Below are 22,003 nucleotides of genomic sequence, written 5' to 3'. Positions count from 1 at the left end.
CTAGTACTTTCTCTTGGACCTTCAAACCATCTTATATATATATGTGCATTTTTACATGTTTATGTAAGTGTGAATAGTTTTCTCGATATCATATTAGCCCCTTTGGGTCTCTTTCCTATAAAAGAATTCTGTTATATACTTATTGAGACGAATGAATAAGAATTGGTGTGATGTTATCTGATATGACCTTCTCATCCCATTATCCCAATAGTACCAATACTGCCTTTCACAGTGAACTAAAACTTCAATCAATGTGCTACACCCAACTGTGAAGTCCCTTCAGCCTTCCTAGAACGGAAATACTTTCTCTGTACTCCATTAATCACTGGTCTAAAAATGATGTTTATTAATTCTTAGAGAATTTCATATCACGTATTTCAATCATGTCCATCTCACACTATCCCCTCCTACTTTCACCTCCCACCTCCTCCTGTTCATGTCTTCTTATTTAGAGAAGTTGTTTTATAGAACAACCCCTTGGTTGGGTCCAACCAAGATCAGTTTTATGTTACAAATGGTGCTGTTAATCGTGGAGCTTACTTCTGTCTGTGTTTGAACCTAGTTCAGTGGATCCTGGAGTTCTCAGCAAACATGCCTATTGTAGTAGGTGAAAGACAACACTGAGTTAAATAAGGATGGGGCTGAATCCTGTACTGTCTAGGCTGAAGTCCTGACCCTGTTATTTTCTCTAAGTAAGTTTGGAGGCAACTTAATATCATCTCAAGAACTTCATTTCGTTATCTGTGAAATGGGGCCAAACACAGTACAAAAGCTCTAAGGTTAGGATGAGAATAAAATACATAAGGCTTGCAAAATGTCTGTCAGAAACATCTCTGTAAAGCATCACATGCTCTTGGTATTCAAGAAACAAGATGGTCACATGTCACATATGTAAATGTCCATGCGATTAACAGTAAGAAAGAAGTCCCCACTCTCAGTTGTATGGTGAATTGGATTGTATGTTTACAGAAAGCTGTCTTTGAAATTTTACAAACTGAAAGCTAGTTTTTAAGCTCTGCCATTAATAAATCACACAAATTTATAGCTGAATGATTTTTATATAAAATGAAAATAATAAAAATCCTACAGTTTTTCCTCCTTGCTTTTTTAATGACCATACTACTTGGGCTCTTAGCATTATTGACATGTGGTCTCTCCCCATGGAAAACATACTGTGTACATTTTTTTGCCTGTGTTCAATGAGGCGACATTGACCAAGGTATTAATATTTCCACAGAGGCTACTAGTAAACACCACAGACCTGATATGCTACATTTGTTTTTCACTTTCTGCCTTCCTCCTTCCTTTCAGAAGTTCTGGTTGTTAAACATTTACCAACACACCACCACCCAGAAAAGTACAAGAGAGCAGGATTCTAGTAACTCATGAGTCAGAGAGCTGGGGATTCCCCTGGAGGCTCCCTCCTGATTTCTGGTAGCCAAGGTCTGCTATAATAAACTCACCTAGTGAAAAGGACAGAGTCTGAGTCTGTCAGGGAGAAGGGCTGACCTGGTGATTCCTCAAGCTGGATCTTGAGGGGTGACATGCTCCTTGATTTCAGTTTAGGAAAATGTACCTTATTCTTGTGGAAAAATTTGTCTGGCATATCTTTAACTTTGAATACTGAGGAAAGTTTAAATCATCAGAGAAACCAATCCTCAAGAGTCTAGCCACCAATATACTCAACTCAGGTTTAAAATAAACTTGGAATTTCCTTCTTAGTCTCAGACTCTCCAGTTTATTCTCTATCTTCAAAAGCTAGGAGAAGGCCTACATATTTTGGTTTACTACCTTAAAAAAATCACAGGAATAGCAGTTTAAAGACTAGAAAACTACAAAACACAAACATATAAAAATAAAAAGGAGATGGGTTTGAGCAGACACTTCACAATAGCTGAAAAGAACACATGAAAAGATATTGAACAGTATTAGCAACAGGGAAATGCACAGAATAACCTCAATGATACACTACTCCTATTCAACAAAAATAGCAAATTACTAAGACCAATTCCATCAAGTCTTTGTGAGAGTGTGGCCCAACTGTGCATAAGGAAAACAAGGACATTGACCTCTAAACAGAGCAGACTCATCATAGTTTTAGTGTGTCCAGGAAACACTCTGGCATAGAGCTAGGACACAAAGCCCTTACTGGGGATGAATTGTAAAAACAAGAGGAGGAATCAGGATATTTACACTGTAACATTCCATGAGTGCACATGCCTTAGTGCACAAATCATTAGGCACTTCTATTTATATGGTATTGCTTTCATGAGTGTGTATTTCCTTAACTTCTCAATATATTATTTATTATTATTATTGCTTTATATACAAAATTTATTTTAGCACCCTTTCCTTGATTTTCTTCCCTTTAAAAAAGACATCTATTTACTCATTTTATATATGAGTACACCATTGTGATCTTCTGATACTTCTGAAGAGGGCATCAGATCCCATTACAGATGGTCGTGACCTACCAGGTGGTTGCTGGGAACTGAACTCAGGTCCTCTGGAAGAGCAGTCAGGGCTTTTAACCACTGAGCCATCTCTCCAGCCCCCTTTCTTCCCCTCTTGCATAGCTAAGGCATATTCGTTTAATTTTCTGGCACTATGGTATATTCTTGACCAAAGCAACTTGGGTAGGAACAGGATTATTTTAGTTTATAGGTTATAATCCATCTTTACCGAAAGCTAAGTCAGGAGCTCAAGGTATGAGTCTAAAGGAGGAACACCCAGAAGAACACTACTTATTGGCTTGCTCTTTCTGGCTCCTTCCCAGCTGATCTTCTTGTATAGCCCAGAGCTGCTCGCCTAGGAAATGGTTCTACCAACAGTTGGCTAGCTCTTCCTACATTAGTTAGCAGCAATAAAGGAAATTCCCCACAGAGAATAAGATTCCCCAATGGCACACTAAGATCTAGGCCATTTCTCAGTGGAAGCTCCCTCTTCCCAGATGTGTCAAGCTGACAACCAATATTAGCCACCGCACAAGCTCTTGCCCAAGATCATTTCCTTCTACCTTCTGAAGAACAAGAATGCTTTGCCTTTGGATGTGCCTACTGCTGCTGGAGATCATGTGCTTTTGTTTGTCTGAAGATGTTTACAATTTCTACAAGGATATTTTCAAATGGCAGCATTCTAAATCTGTAGTTTACTCAAAGCGGTCCTTGCCTCTGTACTCTAATGTTTCTGCTGCACAGTCCGCTATTTCTTTGGGCATCCTTACTAGAGAGAGGACTCATTTTTGCTTTCTCATTCTTCACCCGCCTCTTTAAATAACCTACTCTATTCAGCACTTTATGTTCAACCCTGAGATTGGTTTTTCTTTTACTGCACAGTGACTAATAGAAACAGTATAGCCATTTTATACTTTTATTTTTTTTTAAAAAAAAAGGATTTATTTATTTATTTTATGTATGTGAGTACACTGTCGCTGTCTTTAGCTGCCAGAAGATGGCATCAGATTCCATTTTAGATGGTTGTGAGCCACCATGTGGTTGCTGGGAATTGAACTCAGGACCTCTGGAAGACCAGTCAGTGCTCTTAACCTCTGAGCCATTTCTCCAGCATGGTATAGCCATTTTAGAGTATGTTAATTTCTGTTAAAGTATGCATCTATTTCCAATTTCTGAATCTACTGTTGGCTGACTTCCTTGTCTTATGGGCAAATTGTGTTGTTTCTTCTATGCTTGCTTTGCTTGTATAAGTGCTACATTTCATGTATAGTTATGTTTATACACTTAGTTACATATGGTTTTTAAATATGTATATTATATGTTGGTGTATTGTGATGAATGCCTTGCGTGAATTAACTAATAACTTCTCCATGGGGGAATCAAACTCCTCCTTCTTCTTTTTTTTTTCTTCGCATATATAAGGAGACCAAGTTTCAGAATGTTATCTTATTTAAGACTGAAAGACTGCTGATACACAAGTAATGAAACAAGGTTAATATCACTCTAATCAAAGAGCTCTTTTGGACTATGCAGACTGTCTAATCATAACAGAAAGGTCACTTTTATTCAGTACATAAAATGTAGCTCCTTGCTTCCATACGTACTCCTGGGTGCATTGTGTATGCGAGTGTAGCTGTGGTTGCACAGAAATCAACATCTTTAAAGGTTTAACTTGATGCTTGGATAAAGTGAGTATTTTGTTAACATCTAAGAAAAATGCAAATATAGAGCATGTTAATTATCATATTGAGTAAGCGCTCTAGATCATAGGATCCTCACTTGGTATTTTGGTGATGCCTTGCTTACAAAAACTGAATTATTTTCACACTTTATTATATTTATATTCATTGGTAACCTTTTTTTTTTGTCTCTACTTGTACCCAACAGCTAGGTCCATTTGTTTCATCCCAAACTGTATTCTGTGTCTTCCACTATTATATGCCTACTCTAAATCAGACACAGGGTTAAAAATAGAGGTTAAAAAGTCAGGTACAGGAAGCCTGGACTCAGTGCTTACCATTAGGAGGGCTTCATTAGATAATGCTCTTTTGACCAGGTAGAAGAAAGAAGGGGAAATTGTAGCTCACAGCCATTCAGCTTTGTTTACAAACGCCCAGTGACTCAGACCAGGAGCACCACTAATGTAACAGGCAGGGCTATACCAGAACTCCACATCTAAAGATTTTATTGTCAGGTGTGAGGAAGAAGGGGATCAAGAGTTCTCAGCTGTCCCAGATAGCTCTTTTAGAAGGTCCCTCTGAAGTCTCTTCTCCATTGTTAAATGTGACCTCTCGAGCCTTCTCTGACTTACAAGATGCTCAACTTCATATCCAAAGTTAGTACGTTTATTTTAAAGCACTGAGTTAATCTGCCGTGTTTTGTTATCTTGGAGGTCAATAAGAACAAACACTTTCCAGAGTGTAAAGACCAAAGCTCACACCGCTTCCAAGGTCCTTGCAGTTTGAGAAGAACTTGCGATAAGTGATTAGAGTATTTTATTATTTTTCTTACAGATAGACTGTGGTGGGTGAAATCTTATCCAAAAATTCAAAATTACAAGAAAATTATTTCTAGAGCCAGTAAGGGTTGGCTCAAACAACTTTTAGTTTTAACATATAAGTAGGCTTTCTGTCATTGTGAGAAAAACTCCTGTGACAAAACAACTAGATGAAAAGTTGGCGACAGCTCACAATTTCAGTTTTCAAACCATAGTCTTTGCCCTCCATGCTTTGGACTTACCGTGAGGCAGAACATCCTGACAAAGAGCTTATGAAATAAAAAATGGATCATCTGAAGGCTGCCAGTTAGGAGAGGGAGAGGGAGAGGGAGAGAGGGAGAGGGGGAGAGGGAGAGGGAGAGGGAGAGGGAGAGGGAGAGGGAGAGGGAGAGGGGGAGGGAGAGAGAGGGAGAGGGAGAGAGGGAGAGGGAGAGAGGGAGAGGGAGAGAGGGAGAGGGAGAGAGGGAGAGGGAGAGAGGGAGAGGGAGAGAGGGAGAGGGAGAGGGAGAGGGAGAGAGGGAGAGGGAGAGGGAGAGGGAGAGAGGGAGAGGGAGAGAGGGAGAGGGAGAGGGAGAGAGGGAGAGGGGGAGAGGGAGAGGGAGAGAGGGAGAGGGAGAGGGAGAAGGAGGCCAGGGTCCACATTTCCATTAAAGGAATGTATCCAATGATCTTACTTCCCTGTGCTAGTCTGTCTCCTAAAGGTGTGCCACCTTCTTGTGGTATCTTAGACCTGGCACATGGCTTTAAGAACATTTAATATCTTATCCATTGTAGTCAGTATCTAAATCCCTTTGCAAAACCAGTTCCAAAATATGATATTTTTTCGTTCTTGTATGACTCCAATAGGTATATGCATAAAAACAATGTATAGTTTTATGCCAACTTGACACAAGCTAAAGACATCAGAGAGAAGAGACATTAAGAAAATTCCTCCATCCATCAGGAAGTAGGCAAGCCTGTAGGGCATTTTCTTAATTACTGATTGATGGGGGAGTGCCTGGTGCATTGTGGGCAGAACCATCTTTGGGTTAGTGGTGCTGAGTTCTACAAGCAAGCAGGCTGAGTAAGCCAGAGGAAGCCAGTAAGCAGAACTCCTCTGTGGTCTCTGTATCAGTTTCTGCATCTGATAGGTTCTTGTCCTATTTGAGTTCTTGTCTTGACCTCGTCCAATGACAGACAATGATGTAGACATCTAAGCCAAATAAATTCTTCCCTCCCTGATTTGCCCTTGGCCATGGCAGTTCATCACAGCAATAGTAGCCATAACTAAGACAGGCACTGATTAGAAACAGATGAATATATACTTATTCAGATTTGTGGCTTGAAGAGTGGACAAATTGGAATCTCTGTAATATTTGATATTCTCAGGATGAAAGAGATAACGTGTACTCCCCCACCCCTCGTTAAGTAGTTTTTCGTAGTAAAGGAGGCAGCTGCCTTTTTTGGTGCCTATTTATTTCCAGCATTCTATTATGCTTATACATACAAGCAGATGTAGAGGGGTGCTGTGGTCAACTCCTCCTGTCTCACAAGAATTGATTTGTAAACTTTCGAGGATATCATAAGCTGACAGTGAAAAACACTCATTACTGAAGATTAAATTATGTAAACTTAAGACTAAATAAATTAGGCTAAAATATGTGTGGCACACAATCAAAACACATGGCTTGCTAAAATGACTTTACTTTATTTTATTATGCCTGTACTGTTTAGATCACTTAAATCTGCTGGGTGTCTCTTAGAAACTCTGTACTGATTAATGGTGTTCTGTTTCACATCTCTGCCCAACCCTGCATTCAGAGAGGTGTGTCGCAGTCTTGCAAAGGGCCATAATGAAAGCACTTATACCAAGCAAACTGGTAAATGCTACAAAATGTGACTTTTTGTTTTTGTTTTTGTTTTTTTCTGATAGCCAGGCTTGTAAACATTTACAATACCCCAAAGGCTGGTACCAAGTACACAGTTGTCTATACCACAGTATGTGATGCAAGACTCAATCTGGTGCATGGTAGAAAAATCAGAAGAGAATTTTGCAAACAAGAAGTACTAACTACATGACCAGCTCATTGCCAAGATTTTGACTTTCCCCCCTAATATTTAAAGTCATTTGTGAAAACTGCTTCTTGAATCTAATATACATCAAATTAAAACCCTTTTGGCCTAAATATCACCATGAAATCATTAAGTATTGAATAAGTCATCACTGAGTAAAACATAAATATATAGACTGGGAAGGTTACTCTGTAAGTACAAGGACCAGGATTCCAACCCCTCGGGCCAGGATTAAAGCTAAATAGACATGGGGACCACCTGTGCTTACTTATGAGACAGATAATGGGTATCCTGGCCAGCCACTTAGAATTGATGAGCTGCAGGATTAGAGGAGGATCCTGTCTGAATGAAGAAAGTGGAGAGTGTTAGAAAGGGGGCATCTGACATCTACTTTGGGCCTCTACATTCAAGAACACAGACATGCACACACACACCCACACAAACATGTGCCCACATGCATATGAATGCATACCCAGCCGCGCATGTGCACGCACACACAAACACACAAATATGCAAATATGTCAGGAAACTTTACAACAAAGTGGTACTAGACATAAGATAGTGTAACATTTTTCTACAAGAAACTATTTTTTAAAAATGTATTTTCTTTAATTTTTCTCAAAAAAAAATCTGTCTTATTTTTAGGTGTTCATTTCAGGGGGAAATACAGGAGTAGATTTACTTTGTACTGCATCATTTAAAAACTTTTGTACTGTGAACAGACATATATTCAACATATATACCTAATTTTGATAATTTTGATCATATAGTTTCATGAGAGTAGAACCAGGGATTGAGCACAATGGGTTCCATGTAACTCACTAAGTGTTAACCATGGAACTGATGGCTAACCAATGGACTTTCATAAACGTAATTTTGTAATTTTGAAGCTTAATTCTCAAAAGTTGGGTTTTCTGGAGTTATTTGAAAAGGATCATAGGACAAGGTCAAATAATAATCATGACACATTTTCATGCATTAGTTTTAAAATCCCTAATTTGAAAAGAAAACTTGTGGGATGATGTCACAGGTGAGGCAGGTACAAGATAGAAGGAGGCCTGTCATTGGATGAGAAGGAAGGATGGGCGGGAGAAAAGTTTGAAGGAAGAGGAGGAGACTGGAACGGAAGAGGAAAGGAGACCGGGAGAGAGAAGCCTCAGCAGGACAATAGGGAAACTGATGTTAAGATTCCCCTCTGTACCCTTACAGGTTGTTATGAATGTTCTTAAGGGATGGATGTGTATTGGGCTTTGTATGTTTAGGGGGGCAATTATATCTTATCAATTGGGTCAAAGGTTATTGTGTTGTGAGTTCTTTTATGTGCAGATTTAAGTGTAAGGGAGTGTGGGGCGGCTAGTCTGGGCCACCACAGAACTGGAATGTGTGCTTCTGGCAAGATATCCAGCAGATATCTTGGGGCACTGTGGTGTAGACCTAGTGGAGATTAAAGCTTACCTTTTTATTTTTTATATTTTTACAACAACAAAAACTCACTATGATTTTCTTAGTCAGTTGCTATAAAGAGATGCCATGACCATGGTAACTCTAAAAGAAAGTATTTAATAGAGGCTTGATTACATTCAGTGGTTGAGTCAATTATTGTCATGGGGGAAACAAGGAGACATTCAGGTAGACATGGGACTGGAGAGAAAGGGATATTGGGCTTGGCTCGAGCATTTGAAACCTCAAAGCCCACCTCCAATGACACACTTCCTCCAAGAGGGCCATACCAACTTCAGCAAGGCTACATCTCCTAATCCCTATCAAATAGTACTGTTTCCTAATGAACAAGCTTCCAAATATATGGACCTATGGGGCGCCATTCTTATTCAGACCACCACAAGTAAAGTAATACATGAACTACTTTGACATATATTGCCTCAAATTTTCCTGAAGAGTAATAACATTTGAATTGCTTTAAGGCTAGGTGGGTATACGCAACTATTTAAGGACAATAGTGGTCCAAGGTACTTTTCAAGGTTCTTTTTCAAATATACCTTGAGACTTTACAAGATTACAAACAATTCTAAAGATATTTAACATTTACTTAGTGAGTTACATGGAACCCCATTATGTTCAATGCCTGGTTTTAATCTCATGGAAAAAGTATGATATATATATATATATATATATATATATATATATATATACATATAATCATAAATATAGAGATTTGGTTTCTTGTCTGTCAAATGAGCATAGCTATGGAACTAACTTTATATGGTTTACTATCAGAATCACTCACTGATAAAATATAAAATACATAAAACAGGGTGTGAATTAAATATTTTAAAGATATTTTTAGCCACATACTTTATTGGATATAAAAGTGAGTTTCTAAGAAAAAGCCTTAGTAACCAGACCATGGCCACACAGGTTCTTAATTTAAAAAAAAATCAGACACATGCATAATCCTGACAATTACATAATTAAAACTCTTCAACTCACTCAAGTAACATTAGCCTAAGGAAAAACTCCAAAAGCTTGATTTTTCTTAAAAAAATTTTAGTTTAAATAATTTTCTTCATTAAAAATACTCTCAAATGAGCTGAATGTTTTATTTTAATACTAAATTATGATTAACAAATAAATTATATCAAGATTCAATTAAATGTAGGCTTTTAAAAGTCAAATTGGAAATATGGTTCTTCATTTTTCCTGTGGAAATTGAATAATTTAATTTTAAGTTCGATAATGACTTTAGAATTAACTGATTAATGTTCATAGAAAAGTTCTATAATGCAATTTCATGTTTAGTGTAACTAGAATCTATTTTTAAGTATATTGAAAAATCAACCAGTACTTTCTTTTTATGTGCACTGTCAATTATATCTAATGAAAGATAAATTTGAATAGCATTCTTGAAACTATAGAACCCTTCTTTATGTCTATTTCCACTTTTAGGGAAGAAATCTATTATTATATATCAAGAGTTTTGCCTATAGTAGTAAGAGACAATTAAACTTAAAAAGACCTAGAAAGCGGGAAAGATACTCAGGGAACTCAGTCAACCATTGGAGTCAAGACTTCCGAGAAAAAGAAATTTGGGATGGTAGAGGCAGCACCTGAAGGAGGCTTATGTGAGAGCGGTCCTCTTGCACCTGGAGAAGTGATCAGAAATTGAGAACAGAGGCACAACTTTCTAGTTCATAACACTGTGCTCGTGAGAGAAAAAAATCATGTTCAGACTAAGCACTGAAAGGTTCAAAGGTCGCCCTGATGGGCTAAACTGTAAGCCAGTGTGGTTCCTAGCTTGCAACAGTTGTTACTGATCCCAGGGAATTTGGTATTATCTGACCACACAATCAGCTGACTCATGTTTTTTTTTAAATGACGATTTATTGACCCATTCCTGGCTCCTTCATTCATTTACTTATTGCCTATGTCAACTTTCACACTACTAAAGTTGAGCACGTATAGCAGATACCAAAGGGCCTTCAAAGTCAATAAAACCTATTGCTCACTAGTCAACACTTACACAGACATCATTAGAACATCAATAGACCAGGAGGATCAAGGTAAACTATTGGAGCATCAGCTGCACAGTTCTAAATAACCATCAACATCAGGAATGGGTAAAATAGAAACTAAGGATTTTATCAGAGATAATTTAAGATATGGATATATTTGAGTGGGTATCAGAGAAAGCTTAAATAAAAAGGGACCTCTAGAGAACAGAAATAAAACTAGGAGAAAGAGCACACTACTTAACAGAAATAATGGAAGTCAAAGGGCAATGGAATGACAAAATCAGAATCAGAAGTCAGGCAGCTTCCTGCTTAGAATTCTATTACCATCAAAATTTGGAAAAGAAACATTTTTGTTCTGAAGATATTTTCCTATAAATGTAACATTGGATGGAAATGTTTGCCCCTAAAAATGCAACTAAGAACCCTTACCAAAATTCATGCCGATAAATGAGGTGTTATTCATAGACACAAGTGATTGCATCTTTGTGGCCTCCTTTAATTAAAAAAAATTATAAAAAAATACTTTAAGTGTGTAAAGAGACATAATAAGCTAATAACAGCAAAAGAAACCAAGAGTTGAGTTCCAGAGGACGGGTTAAAAAGCATAGAGAAACCAATGAATTTGAACACATACAAACACAAAGAGGACCCAAACTCAGGTGGGATTAATTACAAATCCACGTGAGTAAGTAAATAGAATTAAATAACGTTGTTTTGGTAAATAGCAAAGATTTGATAATTTACCCAGCATTTCCTTCATGCTAGTGATGTGCTTATGTAAACAAGCCCAGACCATTTGCACACTGGCAACTAATGAACTTATCACGCAGCTTCTATTTTGAAATAATTACTATATTAGGTTGGCCACATGGTGAGGTGATTGATTCCTGGCAATCAGCCATTCATATGACTGAAACCGAATGAACAAATTACCACTATCAAGGTGTCACGGCTATCACCAACTAAAGCAGGGATTTGAGATGAAAGACACGAAAGACTCAGGGCTTCGGTGTTACAAAGCAGAAATCAACCAGCATAAAATAAATAAAGTAAGAATAAGAAGCTGTGTGAGTTGTTTTCTTGGGGCAGAGTTTAATCATCTCTCTGCTGGCCTGAGTGTTTGCTGGCATGTGTTTGGCAGGGTTGCATTTGTGGATATTAAACAATGGCTCCTTTTACAGGACTCTTTGAGTCTCTGGGAAACCGTTGGCCACCCTTCCACTTGAGACTAAACTTCTGTTTTGGATAGAAATCCACACACATGTATCTTTTTATTTTTCTCCTTTTATGTGTCTGAGTGTGTCACGCTGTCAGTCTTGTGACTTTGCCAAATCCCTCATTCTTCAGCTATATATTTCAAGCAAATGACCATTTAACGTGGGCATTTCACCAAAGGACTAGGAACTTTGGGCCATTGGGTCAGTTGACTAGAAAGTTAATTATGAATCTTACGACATTGCCCAAAATGGATCTTTGTGAAGCTGCTGATAAGTGGCCTCTTTGAAAAATGGTTCTTACTTAATTAAAAACAAATCTCTATTTTTCATGTGCATGCATACATAAAGAAATCATTTAATTATATATTCAGCCTTATCAAAATACCACACATGCATACCAGTGATAATTCTAGGTACTGTGTTAAAGATTCCTTGTTAAAACAAGCGGTCCATTATAAAATATCCCGAGATAGTTTTCTTTAGCCAAGCAGATCATGTGGTCAGGAACTCACCCAATCCTGTTTTGCTTATAATGAACACCAAAATTTCCTTAATTACTCACTTAAAATTTCAGAGTAAAAATAGGCCATTAAAATGTTTTCTATATATTACTTTGATAAATTCCAATATTCTAGCAAGAACCTCTGGTTGAGCATAAGTTGTCAGGTAAATGATTGATTGGAGAAGCATTTCTAAACACCAGAACCTTAAAAGTTCTTGGGTTTCCTTGGTCCATAAGATGTCTTCAAAATCTGTACATCCTACAACATATGTCCTTATTTGTCCTCAGAAAAATAAGTCTAAAGGATGTCTTAACATGTAACAAGGCAGAGTTCAGTGCCTATATACTGTCATGTCCCAGACAGAAAATGTCAAAGGATGTCATTGTATTATCTTGATTCTGGGATTTGTTTCATGCACAAATACACTCAACTGTGTGTTTATAGTTACCTTATGGTCAGAGACAGCTAAGAAACTCCATTCTCTCTTCTTATAAAATAGCTCCACTGAGAAGACATTGCCAAATTTACTCTACACAAGACAGGTCCCCTGTTCCAGGAAGAAGGTAGATGGAGTCTATTGAATAAAAGATCGTATCAAAATCTGCAACTATCCCTAGTGAAATTCTTGCAAAATTTGTGTTTCCAGTGTATATGGCTTCCGATTCATGTACCACAGCCATCAAAAAGTACATGGCTCTGAAAGCAATCATATCATGGATTAAGTCTTTTTCTAAGTAAATGGAATTTAGCCTTTGGGGAATAATGTAGTTCTTGTTAAGTATTCCACTGAATGAGCTCAATTTTCTCCTTTGGCTTGGGAATGTTATCTCTGAGAATGCAGAGAAGAGAGGGTTTTCCCCTTTCATTCGCTATAGCATCTCACACAGTACCTTAGGAGTGAGGTGCAGAGCACGTGTTCCTGAGAGCATGTCCTCCACTTCCAAAGGTCAGAGAGAAGCCTGAAAAGCTGCTTGAGTTGCTTTCCTCCAGTGAAGTGGGAGCCTGCATAGTGAGATGATTTCATGTTCTAGATGGCAATCGCTTTGCAGAAGTTACACACCTCATCCCCAGTGGAGCACGATGACAACCTCCTTTCTGGGGTTTCATTCACAGTTGATGGGACCATTGTCTTACATTGTTGTGCCTGTTCAAAAAGCATGAGTGAAACCCAAAAGACCACCGAGGAGCTGATTCTGATGCAATTTGCACTAGGGTCTTTTTTCAAGCTCAAGCTTGGGCTCACCACAGACCCTGATACAGCAGGATGAGAGGGTGAAGCCCCAACCCCTCAGTGGGACAAGGCTTGATAGGAAATGGTGAACAAGCGAGGGGTGCCCAGACTAGCAAGCACCCAACTGAATGATTATTGTAAACTGAGAGGTGGGTGCTCTGAAGCAAAACCATGCACAATCACAAATGGTTCAAAAGTACATCGGGAACCACCAGACTAATCCTGGTTGGCTGTTGCTAGGAAGTAGGTAGGGACTAACTCTCGGGTATGGGCCAGAGACTAACTATGTAGTTCTTCCTGTAACTTGGGTACAGCTTGGGTTCAGATACAGGTCAAATTCTCAGGTTCTTTTTCTTTTAAAATGGAGGCCGGCCTCAAGATGGAGTAGGTTTGGCCTCTCAGCATAATAATATATAAATATAGTGACAATTATTCTCATCCCCTTGGGATTCCTAGATGTTACTAAGAAATTTAGATAAGTTACTGTCCCCGAAACTATCGTACTATACTAAAATCTGGTATGAGTATAGTATGGTTTAGCGTAGATTATAGCAAGAGTCCAATGTCTTAAATAAAAACAAAGAAACAATAACCATAAGACGATATTGAGGAACAGCCTAAACCAGCTTTGCTTGGATTTGGATATATATCAGGTAGACATTTCCCACTTTTGGTCTATGCATCTGTTGGTTGTTCCTTATTTTTAAATGCACAAGGAAATTGCCCAGCCTTTTCCTTCTTTGGCTAAGGGGAGCTTTGTGTGAGCTCAACCTGAAACATAATGGAGTCACTTAGAAAGAGGATCTTCAGTAGAGAAAATTCCACTACCAGACTGATCTGGAAACAAACCTGTGAGGCCTTTTCATAGGTTAGTGATTGATATAGGAGAGCATTCTCATTGTGGGAGGATCCACCCTTGGTAGGTGGTCCTGGCGTGTATAACAAAGCAGGCTGAGCAAGGCATGAGGGAAAAGCCCATACACAGACTTCCTTCATGCCTGGTCACTGCTTCAGTTCTTACCTCCAGATTCCTGCCTGACTTGAGTTCCTGCTGCTGACTTCCATCCATGATGGACTGTTACCTGGAAGTATTCAAAGAAATAAACCACTTTCTCCCCCCAGTGGCTCATGGTCATGGCATTTTATCATAGTAACAAAAATCCTAACGGAGACAGGAACCATGGTCAGAAATTTGTAAAAATAAATTGATGTCCTTGCTGGTTTAGGCTTTAGATATGGGCTAGTATTAAAGGAGGCTTTAGTAGCGAAGATTGGGAAAGTATGCCCATAAAAGACTTTTGTGTGGCTTTGTCTCGGCTTCAGCAGCACATGAAAGCTTAGAGGCAAGTCTTATGTAACATGAGGAAGACCTCTAGAGGGGAACGGATCTAAGCTTTCTGTACAACTTCAGTTTACGGTCCCTATGAAGACGTCTCCAAAATTTTTCCCTTTTCTATGCAGTATCTTTGGCCTTTAGATGAAGATGCGTGTGTACTATACACCTAAGGGACCGATTGTTCATTTTAATTCTGTCGGTTTCCTTACAGGCAGACAAATAGACAAAACCATTGGAAAAAAATAAGTCTTTCATTAAGATGAAGAACTCTCTCTCTCTCCCTCTCTGTCTCTCTCTCTGTCTCTCTGTCTTTCTCTCTCTCTGTCTCTCTCTCTCTCTCTCTCTCTCAACCTCTTGACAGTTTCTGAACTTATGCATATCACTACTTCTGAATGCCCTAATATTTTCCTGCTATATGAACTAAGAATTTATTTTTTTATGAGAGCACATTTATATCGAATTCTTTTGTTAGAACTTTAAAGAGTTATGACAACCACCTCTCCCAGGCTATCATTTCTCCTTGTATTGCCCCTTTATTATCCAGGGACTCTTAGAACATCCACTGGAGATAAGGTTTGTTTGGGGAATGCAGTATTCCCATGAAAGTCACTGCCAGCAGACACAGGTGCTAGGGCTATTGATGAGGTGGAGGATCATATGTGCGCCTGTGTAACTCAGCTCCAACATTGTTACCTTGGGAATTTCCATCCACACTAAGGAATGTATTCAGGGAAGACAGGCTAAGCTCTTCTAGCAGGAGTAAGAAGAATTAATTAATCTGCCCTTGAACTTAGTTGTCCCACAAGCTCTGAGCAAGGGGTATGAAGTTACACAAGCATCATTCCTAAGAGCCTATGAGGTGTCAGCAGTTGTAAATGCTCCTTCCAACTGTTCTTACAGCAAATCCTCCTATTCCTAGAGATGTAAGTGATTTCTCCAAGCTGATGCAGCTGTGAATAGCAGGGAGTGTTCAGCACAAGGGCTGCTTTTCCATCCATGTCACCCCGTTATAATATCATCTTTTCTTAAAACTCCACTAAACATCAAAGTGATTTTGGCCAGTGGACACCTTAGCAGATCCAATGACACACATAGCCAATGCTGTCTTATGATGATGAAAAATTAATGAGCACTTATGATAAAAAACAAAATACAAATTTAATTCTTTGGAGTTCATAATGAAAGTTCCATGGGAAGTATAAGGTATAGCTATCTGGGCATTAGCATAATATGTACATGGAGATATTTATTTACAGTGAATATGAACTGTCCAGCTGTTCTGTCAATACACTAAACTTTCTCTTTCTCCATGTATACATGCACATGTGTATTTATATGTATGCACACATGAATGTATGTAGTCTTTATATGTACAGGTAATCATACACTGACATACAAATTCACACATGTACTGTCACACTGCACACACCCATAACCACACTTATATACACTTATATCACTCATATACACTCTCAAACACTCATATTCACTTGCACACATTTATATGCTCAGGTATACACCTACACTGACATACACAGTTGGACAGAGAATCTATAGAGGTTACGCATTTCTCATGTCCACTTCTTTCCTGTAGTAGAGGAAATACTCGGCCTCTGGATTTAAAGCCCCCTCTTCTGCACAGAAGCCAGGAGCACATCTTTTTGTTGTTTGAGGACTCATATATTGTACAGAATGTCAGTGGAAGCTTAATTCACTGCAGATGTTATAATAGAGTGAAAAGAAATAATGGGCTCTCGTGCTATTTATTCTGGTATCCTTGTCTTTCTTGAAGATAAAAATGGATAGGAGAGGCATCAGGCTGATGAATGGAGATGGGAGCTGCATCCGTTAAACCCATCTTAAATAAGATGACTCAAGGAGACCATGACCTTGAGTGTAGTGGGCATGCATCATTTTCATCAAGACCATTTGCCAGTAGTCTGGACTTCTGAAAATTCTTAAGAACATCTGAAATGAAATATCTCATAAAGATTATTTTTCAAAAGAGTTCTGAGAATACTTACAACAAGAGTTCTAGGCTGAGGTGGGTAGAGTTAACCATCATTCGAACACTAGTTCAAAGAGACTCCCAACTTATGTTTAAAGGACGGTATGAAGCGGAGGCAAACTCATGACAGATTTAATAAAATAAAAAATAATCCCAAGGGACCTTCTTATGTACTGGAGCCTTATAGTGGTATTTGGTGGCTGTGCATTGAAATATTTTGAAGGGTTTATTTGAACAATGGCGATTTATGAATTGGTCAGGTAGCACAGAGCACAGGCACATCAGCACGCCAAAGGCAGGGCAGGAAGAAGGCAACACTAAATTTCTTCACAGAGGCAACGTGACTGGGTGGTGTGGCTAATCCCTAGCTCAGGACTACTGTGCAGTTTCTGATTGGCAAAGCTTCAGAGGTTTGCTGTTTTGCTTCTCTGTGCCTCGATGACTAAATCACAAAAGGCTTTGGAGCTCTGGATGCATAAAGGCCTTCCCGTTGTTTGTTTATTTATTATTAATGTGATTGTTACGCTTGTAGATTAAGATGTTCTGTTTGTTAAAGGAAGCATCACAGGTATGGACAGTGCAAGTTTTGTATGGTTCCTCAACATTCCTGTTCTGGAAAATTCATCCGCCGTGCCTTGGTGCTGGGCAGCAGAGCCCAGCATGCAGGTCATGGAAGCTCTCCCTGACTGATGCACTATGAAAGGCTTTGAGACAGTGTGCTGTGAAAGAGTTAATGATGATGTGCTTGCTCTCTTCTACTCTTCCACCATTTGGGTACCCAGCATCTGTCCTCCTTTCTTCATCTGGTCATAGCAGGACACGGAAAGGATGCACCAGACACCAACATCAGTGCCTCCCTGATGGAATGTTTTCACAGTCAGTGGTATTATGGAATTGCAATACAAATTACTCAAGGAAAAGGCCCTCGAATTCTAGACTAAAGCTGTGCCATGAGGCATGACATTCTGGTCTTTCAGGGCAGAAGCAGAGTCAGCCTCATGCAACCATTTCTTGAAACCTTGAGCTCGGTTTATCTGTAAAATGTCATTATCAATTATTAATTAACCACCAGGACAAATTACGCATACATTCCTTTTTAACTCTAATATCCCATGATGTGTCTGCCTAGTCACAGTCCTTAAAGCTTGTTAATAAACTTAATAGATCTTTGTGTTAACAATTTGGGATTTAGAATGGGAACATAGAAGGCTGTTATCCTTAAATGACTGAAACATTCCAAACAGCATGTGAAAGAGAGCAAAAGACTTTTCTGTCCGCCGACTTGAGTCTTGTTACCTGATACTGCAGCGTGAACTTCTTAACTACCTCTCAGAGAAAACATGACGAGCTGATACTGTAATGTAATGTAACAATGTTTAAAAAAAACACCGCAAGTGTAATAATAATGAGACTATAATTTTTCCCTAGTATAGGTAGTGCTGGGGATAAATCACTGTAGATCAATCACTTGGCTAGTACCCACAGTATCTGATAGCCAAGTACTCCACCAGTGAGGTGAATCCTCAGCCCCCATGTAATAATAATTTTGATACTCAAATTTAAATTTGTAAATTTTAAGAGACCAGTATATGCACATTTAGCCAGTTTCCATAGCAACAGCTGAATATTGCAGATCCATCCATCTATCTACCTACCTCATATTTGCGCACGTGTGTGCACGTGCATGCACGTGGGCATTTTTGTGGTGGGAAAGAGGTGCATGTGGAAATATCTGCATGCATATGTCAGAGAACAACCTCTTTTCTCAAACATTACCCACCTTATTGTTATTTCTAAGGTATCATCTCTCATTAGCCTCGGGCTCATTAAGTAGGCTAGGATTGCTTGTTTGCCAGAAGGCTCCAAAAATTCACCAGTCTCCATATGTCAGCACTGGGAATAAAAGCACATGCCACCATACAGGTCTGGTTATATGGGTTCTGGGGACAGAATTCAGGAACGCATGCTTGCAAGGCAATTGATTTACTAACTGAGACATTTCCCCTGTCCCATCTATTATGTTCTAATCGTCCTGTCTTTAATCTATCCCAATGCAAGCAGATATGCTTTTATGAGTAGCCAACATCAGTAAAACACGTTTTTAGAAATAAGCAGAAAACAAAAATTTTAAGGCATAAAGCTTATAAAGATTTCCAATGGCACCAGGACATGACAACTCAGGGCAGTGGCTCCAGTGCTTAAATGATGGACACCGTCTTTGTGAATCACATCAGCTCTTCCAGATGCTACTCTAGATGAAGCATCCATGATGTCTGTGCATGCGGCAGCAGTTCTGGGTGGAGCAGACAGCAAGACTAACAAAATCTTAGGAAATCTGAAATAGTGAGGAGAGCCTAGCAACTTACTCTGTTACCACCTTGGCTTTAGTGGCTACACAAAAGTTGATGGTTACCTCAGCCTTACTTCAAAATCAACTTCAGAAGGAAGATACTATTTTTAATGAACATTTTCAATAAACACTGATACCTTGATTGTTTCGGTGGGGCAAGAGGGAATTGGATGATCTGCTTTCATGATGAAACCCCTGTAATGTTTAGCAGAAGCAGGTGGTAAATAATAACCTAGGTCTTCAGACACACTCCAAAGTAGGGGTGAGTAGTGGTGTGCAGGTAGAGGAGAGGACAACGAAAAGGAGAGTTAGAAGGAGGAGGGAGGGAGGGAGGGAGGGAGAGAACTTAGCACATTAGAATTTTGGCAGTTGCAGGTCAAATACATTGTAAAAACTCGTCATTGAAGCCACTTGTGACCCATCTTCCATCTGCATAGATCTACACTAAACGGCCCACTGGCTCATTGCCCCGCTGAAAGATGGGTATTTCCCTCTCCTCTCCAACATCAGAGCAGCCTGCACCTCCCCAGTCACAGATTTCATTTCACCACCCCTCCTCCCCAGTCAGCTCGCAATTCCCACAATCACGGATCCACAGCAACTGAGAGGAAAGGCAGGATGAAGTGTTTTACTAGACTCCTGTGCACACTCTTTGGCTAAAACTTTTTCTAGACTATTGGAACCAAATGCCGGGCAGCTGCTCTGGGCTCAAACACCCAGCGTATGTTAATGTGCATCACATGACCCCAGACTGGAAACACAGCCGTTGTAAAGGTGTGGGAATGACAGAGACACTTAAGACATCGCAGACATTCACCTCAGAGCACACACAGCTGGCTTGATGTACCCTAAAAAAAAACTCTCCACAAACTCCTCCTCACTGGACCACTCATAGACAAACACAGCCCTGCAGCCCCTTGGAAAAGTGTGCTTAGACCCAGTCCTGGGTTCCCAAGCTTCTGTTTCCCTTCCCCACTGGGAAGCAACTCAGCATTTCTTTTTTCTTTTTTTTTTTTCTCCATCTTTATTAACTTGAGTATTTCTTATTTACATTTCGAGTGTTATTCCCTTTCCCGGTTTCCGGGCCAACATCCCCCTAAGCCCTCCCTCTCCCCTTCTATATGGGTGTTCCCCTCCCCACCCTCCCCCCATTACCACCCTCCCCCCAACAATCACATTCACTGGGGGTCCAGTCTTGGCAGCACCAAGGGCTTCCCCTTCCACTGGTGCTCTTACTAGGATATTCATTGCTACCTATGAGGTCAGAGCCCAGGGTCAGTCCATGTATAGTCTTTGGGTAGTGGCTTAGTCCCTGGAAGCTCTGGTTGGTTGGCATTGTTGTACATATGGGGTCTCAGGCCCCTTCAAGCTCTTCCAGTTCTTTCTAAGATTCCTTCAACGGGGGTCCCGTCCTCAGTTCAGTGGTTTGCTGCTGGCATTTGCCTATGTATTGCTGTATTCTGGCTGTGTCTCTCAGGAGAGATCTACATCCGGTTCCTGTCAGCCTGCACTTCTTTGTTTCATCCATTTTATCTACTTTGGTGGCTGTATATGTAGGGGCCACATGTGGGGCAGACTCTGAATGGAGGAGGGAGGGAAAGAGGGAGAGAACTTAGCACATTAGAATTTTGGCAGTTGCAGGTCAAATACATTGTAAAAACTCGTCATTGAAGCCACTTGTGACCCATCTTCCATCTGCATAGATCTACACTAAACGGCCCACTGGCTCATTGCCCCGCTGAAAGATGGGTATTTCCCTCTCCTCTCCAACATCAGAGCAGCCTGCACCTCCCCAGTCACAGATTTCATTTCACCACCCCTCCTCCCCAGGCAGCTCGCAATTCCCACAATCACGGATCCACAGCAACTGAGAGGAAAGGCTCAGTCTTCAGTGATTTAGAATTTGTCTGGCCCCAACTCGTCAGGCTTTGGGCCTCTGAATTGTGATGTCACCATCTTATTTTTGCACTTAGAAAAATCTACCTGCGAAACAGGTATCGAGCATAGTCTGAAATTTCCCATCAGCCCTTGCAGTTCAGATAAGCTTGGTCTGACGGAATGTCACTCACGTAGACAGTACAGTTGTCTCAATCCTCAGGCTTCACGCCGCCTGCTACCTTGTCTCCACAGCAGCCTGCTCCCTTGCTCAGAACCTCTCTTCTATTACAACTGAATACTGGATGACCAGGCTAATTCCAGACCTTGGCTGTTGTGGCTAGTGCTGCAAAAGCATAAATGTGTGTGGATCCCTGGGATACGCTGACTCAGATTGGCGCATGCGCGCGCGCGCGGACACACACACACACACACACACACACACACACACACGAGCGGGACAGCTGGAACACAGTCATTCTATTTTTAGTTTTTAAAATAAAAGTTTTCATAGTGGCTAGACTAATTTATGTTCTCACATATGGTGCCTAGATTTTTCTTATAGATGAGAGAATATATATATATACATATATATATATATATGACATGAAACAGAGTAGATGAAAGAAAGATAATGATAATGGGGGGGAGGGAGAGAAAGGAGAGAATCCTAGAACAAGTGGATCAAAATACATGATTTACTCAAAATAATTTGTTACTGGGAAAACCAGCAATATGCAGAGACAACATACACGTAGAATAGCTTTTAATTAGTACCCAGTTCCTTAACTCTAGTAACTATTTGGCTAATGGGTCCCAACTTTTTACCTCTAAAATCCTTTCTTGTGTGTAAGAAACCAGCCCATCTTGTGGAGGATGTTGATTGGGACAAAAATACCATAGGGGTTTTGTAAAAGGCCACTGATTCCCAACATCATATCCATGAAAACAGTCACACTTAGCAAGTCAGTTTTTGGAGAGGCCACATCTGGATCTGGAACACACTGAGAA

General features: G+C 39.8%; 1 long non-coding RNA gene across 1 annotated transcript; it reads right to left on the bottom strand.

Moving 5' to 3' along the window:
- Nucleotides 1-10,949: 10,949 nt before the first annotated feature.
- Nucleotides 10,950-21,360, bottom strand: LOC134486283 (uncharacterized). The gene is made up of 5 exons (XR_015683503.1): nucleotides 21,187-21,360; nucleotides 19,255-19,312; nucleotides 18,548-18,660; nucleotides 14,445-14,505; nucleotides 10,950-13,336 (listed from the first exon to the last, which is right to left on the bottom strand). It is a non-coding gene; the product is annotated as an uncharacterized LOC134486283 (long non-coding RNA).
- Nucleotides 21,361-22,003: the final 643 nt, after the last annotated feature.

Source organism: Rattus norvegicus, chromosome 3, assembly GCF_021556685.1.
Source record: "Rattus norvegicus strain SHRSP/BbbUtx chromosome 3, alternate assembly SHRSP_T2T, whole genome shotgun sequence".
Classification (NCBI taxonomy): Eukaryota; Metazoa; Chordata; class Mammalia; order Rodentia; family Muridae; genus Rattus; species Rattus norvegicus.
This window is presented reverse-complemented; position numbering and strand designations above follow the sequence as displayed.